This window comes from Episyrphus balteatus, chromosome 3, assembly GCF_945859705.1.
Source record: "Episyrphus balteatus chromosome 3, idEpiBalt1.1, whole genome shotgun sequence".
In the NCBI taxonomy this organism is placed as follows: domain Eukaryota; kingdom Metazoa; phylum Arthropoda; class Insecta; order Diptera; family Syrphidae; genus Episyrphus; species Episyrphus balteatus.
The window spans coordinates 62,841,741-62,851,035 of NC_079136.1; positions in this window are offsets into that span (position 1 = coordinate 62,841,741).

Below are 9,295 nucleotides of genomic sequence, written 5' to 3' on the forward strand. Positions count from 1 at the left end.
ATTTTTTTTTCAAGGTCCTCTTATTGGATTTTTCAATTAAAATTATTATCATCTCATCATTCAATGAATTCTCGAATAGGCTATTTACGACCTGTGGTTTAAGATTCAAGTATTAGCAAAACTATTCCAAAAGTGCGATGTTTCACTCAAACTGTTCTGACCAGTGGCGTATCCAGAAAAAAATTTGGAGGGGGCTGGAAAATTTTTCAAACACTTTTTAAAGAAATGTGCGAAAAATTTGTCTCCCTTATTTATTCATCTTTGATCAAGAGTGAAGCATTACTGAAAATGGTATAATAGCATTTTACTGCTCTTCTTCATACTACTGTCTTCTATTTTTCAAAGTTCTAGTGTCCTAAACATTTTATACAAACAGCAAGGAGTTGAGTCATCCTTAAAAAAATACTTTCTTTCGTTCGAACTATGTCATGTGCTGAATTTAAAACTGTTTACAGATTTATTCCTATCACGTGTAGTCTTTAGCTATTTCATCACTATTTTCGATATAAACGCCCATGTTCCGCAATTCAACCGAAAGTGAACTGAAATCAATTTTCAATTTCACTTGAAATGAAATATCGTATTCTTCATTTTTATCGATTTCGAAAAATTCGAAATTGCTTCGAACTGTCAAAACTGAAGGATCATATGTCAAAATTATTGTCAATATCATATGCATGGATGTAAATTTTATTGGCAATTTTAATGAAAAAAAAAAACTAAATTTAAAAGAAAAAATAAGAATAAAATACCTATGTAAGTGAAATGCATAGGCGACATTATTGCAAATTTTAAAAGAAAAATTAATTAGGTAAAGTGTAAGGCTAGGAACACACATGCGATTTTGTTTGCGCAATTATTCAGTCGCAAAAATGGATCACAAGGATTTCAATGAACACACATGCTTCCCGCTATTAAAAATTTGTCATCTTATTTGCGACTGAATAATCGCGGGACCAAAATCGCATATATTTTCGCATTCCCCCAGGTTTTCTAGAGAACTGCACACTGCAAACACAAAGGCAGTGATGAATTGTGATATTTCATGTCGCATGTGTTTTATATATTTTCTATTAAATTAACAACAAATAAACATTACAAAACAATAAAAATATAAGTTTTGGTAATATTTTGTCCAAAAATTGCAGATTAATTGAAAAAGGAACAACATTCACGAACAGAAAAAAAGTGAATTGAATTCGATCACATAATATAAATGAGTGAAAAATGCAGAACACCTAATTTCACTTTCGGCAAGTGAATGCTCAAAAAGTGAAATGCAGAACGTGAAAATCTCAAAAACTAATTTTTAATGAAATTCTTTTTGATGTTTTCATCCGAAATATATATTTTTTCGTAATAAGTTTCTTTTTTAATCCAAATCATAAGTGCAAACTGGAATTTTCTTAAAGAAACTAAGATTTTGAGATATAAAAAGTTTCCATTTCCAATAGCTTTGAGAAATATATTATTTTTGAAAAAAAAAGTAAATATACTTAAGACGATAAAATACGGTGTTATGAGATTGCATTTTGCATAAGAAGTTTTGTAAAATGAAACGGTGATGTTATTCGACGTATAAGTATTATACTAAAAAAAGAATTGGACTAAAATCCGAAAAAAAATTACCCAAACCCTCAACATCAGCTAAGGCTCTTACTCAAACAAACACAAACAGCCGTTTCATAATTTGGAGGGGGCTCGAGCATCAGATGTACCTTTAAATCTCTAAGATTTACGCAAAAGTTTCAGTTAATCATGCACATTATGATGAAATCAGCTAAATAATAACATGATCTTGAAGGCTTGGGAGCGGGGTGCTTGAGCCCCCTGAGCCCCCCCCCCCCCCCCCCGCACTGGTATAAATAATAATGTATTATACATTGTCCCAATGGATGTATTTATTAAATCCAAGTACCTTTATTGGTTCAGTATATGTTTAAACTTTTTTTTTATTAAAATTCACTTTTTTAAAACTTTTCTAAAAATAACTTTACTTGAAAATTAAACTAAAGATCAGATTTCTGGCTTTTAGAAAAGTTAAAACACATTTTTGTGAGCGCTGACACTTTTTTCATATTTCTTTTATTGCTGGGACAATATAATCAAAAGTCAACCCAAAATTTTCAGTTTGATTTTCAAAACTCTTAGAGCGGAATACAGAGTCGTCACTCAAATAAAAATTTTTCTCAAACACAAGTCTGAGATGAATTTTCTTAGTGTTTGCTCATGCATTTACTTCAAAATTTCCTCAGTTGTAATTTATAAGCTAAACTTTGAGGAACCCTAAGATTTTTTTTAACTTAAGCCTGGTACACTGAACCAAAAAGGTACATAAAATTAATGAATTTGTACATTAAATTAATGTAAAAATTCATGGCAAATGAGCCAATGTAAAAATTCATTAAATTTAAGAATCTTTTTAAGAACAAATTCATAAGGGAATCAATCTTTCTTAAAAATTAAGAATAAGTTCTTAAATTTTATGAATTCTGTTCATACACGAATTCGAAAATTTTTGAACATGTTTAAGAAAAGTTTCTTAGATTTTAAGAAAAATTCATACAATCTAAGAATTATTTCTTATAATTTAAGAACAAAGTTTAAGAAAAGTTTCTTACATTTTAAGATTATTTCTTATATTTTATGATTTTTTTCATAAATTCCGTAAAAATTTGAATGAAATGTTGCTTAAATTTTATGAAAAAATCATAAAAACTATGAATTTTTCTATGATTGTTTTCATAAAATGTAGTACACTTTTCATTAAAATGTATGCATTTATTTATATAGATGCATATTATATACATTACCATTCAAAGCATTTAATTTGTTCCTGAAAAAAATTGTGTTCCAATCAAACAAACAGCAAAAGAAAACAACCCAAAATCTAAGACAAGGAAATGAAACAGTTTTTAAAAATAAAAGAAATGTTTTATTGGTCACTTTCACTATAAATTAAATTAAAAATATAAATATAAATATCACTATAAATTTATTTTTTAATTTAATTTTTCTTTTTTAATTGATGCATCATCTGGAAAGATAAAAAAAAGTTTGTATTAGTAAAATGACTATGTACTATTTGGTTCAAAAAATCAAAATAGAAGGTAGAATTATCTTTTACCTTATTGTAATCGGCAGCATTATGTTCAGCAGCTGAAAGAAAAAACAATACAAAATTGAATAAGTTGGGGAAAAATCACAATATAAAAAATTTAGGTAGATACAGAATTAAATAGAATAATTTGAGGAATGTTGATAATATTACTTTAAAACAAAATTTAAATATTTAAAGGGATTTATAACATGCAACACTTACTAAATTCTATGTTTTCCAAACATGATGTGTTTGCTTTATTTTGCAATGACAACTTTGGGTGTACTGGATCTGTTGCAAATAGACTTTAGGATGGTTTTTACGGTGCAGTATTAAGTGCCCTTTTGCCGGTTCTATTATATTTCGCTTTTTTGCGAAAATAACATTGTCTAAAATTGAAGATTACTCACGTGCCTACTCGTTTCACAAAAGTATCTAAATTATGTACATACATATAACAAAAAAATTTTTAAATATATTTAATATATATATAAAAGAAAGAAATTTTTAACAAATTAATTATGTTTTTATACTTATCTGAGTATATGGGAAAGAGGCAACGGGAACCAACAAGAGTCTTATACTCTTCAAAAAAATACTTAAAACACACAAAATTTATGAACTCCTTACAAATGTAATTTTAAACATAGATTTTTTTAATTTTAGAAGGGAAAAAAGTCAATTTTAAAAATTGGAAAATAATAGTGAATTTCATTCATAAAAGTATGTCCAGATTCTAAGATTCAGCAAAATATAATTCAAATTGGAGCTAGAAGTTTATGAATTTATTCATAAACCTTCGTATTTGTTCTTAAAAAAAATTCATAAAAATTTTTCAATAGGAAAATTTTTATGAAAACTGATTCTTAAATTTTATGAATCTTTCTTAAAACTAAACATTTTTTTTAAGAATTTGTGCTTAAATTTAATGAATTTTTCTTAAAAATGTATGAATTTTGGTTTATGAACGAGATTCATAGTTTTTAAGAATAATACTTTTTTCAGTGTACGCTGTTCGCGCTAAATTTTAGCTCCCATACAAATTATCAAAAAATTTTAGCTGAGCTAAAATGAGTCCCATACAAATTATCGAAAACTTGTATGGGAATTTTATCTTGGCTAAAATTTAGCGCGAGCAGCGTACCAGGCTTTAAGGAGTAGGCCTAACGCAAGAGCAAATGTTCACTTTAGTAAAATTTTTACTTGAGTGACGATTGTGAACTCCACTCTTATATTTTTGGAAGCTAAGCAAAAATCCTCAATTTCTGATTAACTTTGAGTGAATTAAATCGCCCCTAAAATACTATAAGTACTTGGCCTACCAAGTTTTTCTTATATACCTGTGTATGCTACTAACCAAATAATCTTCCGCTCCCGTAAACATTCAATGTCCAATTAGAATGGATTGTTTTGCTTGCAAACCATCTGCATACATTCTAAGTTATTCCCAATCCTAAATTTTGTATATTCCATTGCTTCAATAAACTCTTGAGAATGTTGACATTAACCATAAACAAAACACCTTGAATTAAAACATTCCAATCCATCTGACGTCTAACATTCCTTTCAAACATATTTTCTATTTTCAAAAATATCACATTCCCACGATATATGTACCTAGAAAATGAAAAATCATCAGCTAGCAATTAGAAAATCCATTTTTCAAAAATTCAAAATTTTCAATAAACATGTGTTTGTTGTTGGTTCCACATTCACTTCATAACCCATCTGTACAAAATAAAAAAAGAAAACAAAATTAAATGTCACTAAAAAACACACCCCTTTTTACTTTTGTGGCATTTTGACACGAGGAGCTCCTCACGTCCATTAAATCAACAAAAAAAAAAATCAAAAAAAAAAAATATAAATATCAAAAAGTACCCCTTATAGAGTTCGAATACAATTCCACTCTAAATATCGCGGGATATTATTCAAACCTCCATTCAAACTGTCATCCTATTCCAGGACGAGGACTCGCATTGCAACACACAATTATCCAGAAATAAAAAGGTAAAGACTGCAACCGAATGAATGCACTTGTCTCAATGCTGGCAACGACTAAGATATGACAAAAAAAAAAAATTAAAATTATCCTGATTGTAATGAAATAAAAGCAAACAGAAAAAAAAACAACAACACAACAAATGTCATCATGCACCGCGCATAGAGCCCATAAACACAGATCGTAAATTATCTGACAGATAAAAACAATATATTCCAATCTTTTCGTAGAGCATTATTTTAGCTTGTGGTCTTGCAACTGTGCAACACAAGTTCTACACTATCCGACTCCATTATTATAGTAGAATATTGTGCCACTGATTCACTCATCTATACGAAAAGAGAAATCTAATTATGATGACTCTCTGGCGTAGAAGATGTCAAATGAAGCATTTATTCTATTGCGTCAGGAGGACCCCCAGCACCTATTTTATATATCGTTCGCTGTACATAGGGACTAAAAATAGATCCTTGTGGTGCGTTCTGTTCTGGATTGACCCCAAATAAAAATGGAGTGAACCGCAAAGCAACGAGTGCTTGGCGTACGGGACTAAAGAATAATAATAAAAAAAAAAAGTTAAAGGGGAAAGAATGCACCCCAAGGGTGCTGCTTTGTTTATCTTTATCATCAATTCGAGGCGGTTTTTTTTTTTAATTGCTATTAATACTTGAACCAGCTCCAGAAGTAGAACTTAAACAAATAATAATACTTAACAGCGCTTGAAAGCGAAAGGATTGATCATTCAAGATGATAAAGATCGGTCGTTGTACCTTAAATTTTTACCTTATGAGAAAAATAGTTATGTGATATACTTCGATGTGTACCGCGTTTTTCAAAAAATGTACCTATAGAACGAAGAATTGTAGCGGAAACCCATTTCAGAAAAATATGTTTCTGTGACTTTATTTCCTATCAAGTTTGCTTTCGAAATGTCAACTCAACAAATTTTGTGAATAAACTCTTGGATGTGTTATAGTTTCATTAAGGAGTTAGGCCACTCTATAGGTACTGGAAAATCGTGTATTTTTAGTATATTTTAAAGTAAGTATGCTATGAGGCAGGTATTTAAATGTAATCACAAAAATAAATATAATAATAATGACTTAAAGATTTGTAGGTACCAAATTTCAAATGAAAAAAATTAAAACTGCTAAGTTATGTAAAATCTGTAGAAACACTATTTTCTAATATTTTTGTATGAACGGGTTAGAGGTTAAACCTGCCCAATATTTTCCTCTACCATTTTATCCTTAAAAACGCATTTTTTTTTCTCTTAAGGTGTCAGAATTCCTTTAAAACTTATGTTTATAATTAAGTTTATTTTCATCTTTAAGTATAAAAACATGTTCCTACATTTTGAAAATTTTGATCCTGGGGTGAAATCAGCTAACGCGATAGTCGATAGTTGATAGCCCATAAACGATAAAATTTGCAGAAAAATTGTCGTTTTCTGACTACAAAATTTAATTTTTGTTTTGGTGCCGAGACTATGATACACTTTTCTATAAGTTTTTGATGTGCTGAACTCGAATCTGAAGTCAGAAATATCCTATCAGCTCCCGTTTTGGAAATATTACCTTTAGAAAATGTAAAAAAAAACGTTTTTTTACCACTTTTGATGTTATGCCTTAATTTGAAGAATTTTTTAAAAATATAAATCATAACGGTTTCTATAAGAACTATTTTCCTTCTTTCAAGACCTGTTTAAATCTTTGCAATATCTTTTTTACTGTCGGAGATATCTTAAAATGAATAAGTGTGTTTTTATCAAGAAGGAGATGAAAACGTGATATCTGTTTGATACATTACAATAATCCAAAAAACTGACGATATCTCGAAAAATAAAAAAAATTTCGAAAAGATTTAAAAAGATCTTGAAAGAAGGAATATAGTTCTTATAGAAACCGTTATAATTTATATTTAAAAAAAAAAATTTCTTCACACAAAAACATAACCTCAAAAGTAGTTTTTTAACATCTTCTAACAGTAATATTTAAAAAACGGGAGCTGATAGGATATTTCTGTCTTCAGATTCAAATTCAGCACACCGAAAACCTATAGAAAAGTATATCATAGTCTCGGCACCAAAAACCTTGTAGACCTGTGCTATCAATGATCGGCTTTCGGGTTAGCCGATTCCACCCTTGATTTATACTATAAGGCATTGTTTTGCATTGAACCAATCATTTGGGATATAGTTGGAAATTTAAACGAAGCAATGGTTGTATAGTACCTATATTAATATTAAATAACGTCACTAAAAACTGAAATTTTTAATAAAAAGCGTAAGAGCCATTTTTGAGACACTCAAACTTAAAAAACTGAATATTTTTTATAAAAAAAAATTAAACTGCTGTTCTGTTCCAAACGAATCCAATCATTTATGTTGCAGGTCTGTTTCTCCCATCATCGTAATGTCATTTTTCATTGCATTTTTTTTTTTTTTTTTTCTTAACAATGGCTAAAACGATTTTGATTGAAAAAAATACTTGTGTTTTTGCAAGAAAAGTTCTCCTTTGAAATAAAAAAAAATATTTTTGAAGCGATATTAACTATACCTGTCATAAAACCATTTTCTTGATTTCTGACTTTCTCGTACACCACCAGATTCCAATAAATTTTTTTTTAAAGAATAAACATCTTACAAGTTCTTTATGTTGCCATATTTTTCGTATAATCAGTAGCCGTGTTTTTTTTTTTTTTTTTTTTTGTTAACTCAGTACTTAGTTCAGTAAAATTTTGCACGGTAAACAAGAACAAATTATTGCTAAGGATAGACAAAAGTTTTTTATTTGATGGTTTATAGAGACATTTTTCTAAACGTGTAAATTTTTTAACCTTCAACAATAAAGGATTATTAAAAATAAATAAATGTAATCGTTTGTTGTTGTTTACAACATAGCTGTTAACTTAGTAAAATACAGAGTATCAATAAAAAACGGCTAGTGTAATATATCCAGCTTTAGTTTTATGATCTTAGTACCAAATAATTTTTGACGTGATAACGTCTTATAAATCGATGTACCATGGCAGCCACCACAAAAAAGTGACGCCATTTTCTCCCGTTCCACTCTCGCACTTTCGCAGTGCCGCAAAAATTTCAATTCAAAATTAAAAATAAACTATTAGAGATACAAAAATCTTCTATAGCTTATTTGAAAGATAATAACCTAAAGTTAAATACATTTGAAGGATTTTAAAAAATTCAATCTTTTAATAAGGTAAATAGGGGTAAAACAAAATTTAAAAAAATTGGCTATTTTCTAAACGCGACAATGTAAAGAGTTGAATTTTGAATTGAATTTTTTAATCAATAGATAAATTAATTGCAAGACTGACAATGGTATTGAAAAAATTTAAAAAAATTTCAAAGCCAAGCTATTAATGGTTTTCTAAAACTAAAACATGAGGTAGACCTTTGACAAAGTAGTTTTTTGACCTTTTTTAACCGTTTTTTATTTTTATCTTTTTTTCTTCAATAGATAAATAAATGAAATTTATATTGTATTGGATAATAGACAGGACTATATCAGTGCAAAATTTCAACCAATTTTGTAGTCAAAATTTTGAGATAACGGTAAAATAAAGTTTTATTATTCAACAGGTTCTATCTTTTGATCTAAAGCAAATACAAATTTGATTTAACTTTATTGAGCATCCTGATGATGTAAACTTTCATTTGGTATATCACACATAACTGTACATTCACTACAAGCTATACACAATGTTAAATTAAAAAACTTGCGAAATACCTCAAAACACCTGTGGAGATCTGTTGATCATGAACAGCCACCAGTGTGGGAAGTACCGTAATCTCAGTTTGGAATTTCGACATGGTTGGCTTTAAAAAATTCTAACTTTTTTTCTAAGCATCACTTTTATAAGCTTTTACTTGATATAAAATTTTGTATAGGTTGTCTAAATAAAATTGATTCAATAGCGTGAGAACATAAAATTACATGTTTTTTCTGCTTTTTTTGATGAAAATTGATCTAGTTCAAAATATTCTAGCTCTTTTTGTAGATGCCTAATAGACATGATCGATATATTTCTGAAGCTGAAGCAATAAGCTTTCAGGTGGTATAAAATTTATTATAGGTTGTTATATCGAAAAAATGAATTTTTGGGTGATGGAAATGATTTTTTAACTTTTTTCATAAGAAATGATTGTTTTTAATAAATTATTTTAATAC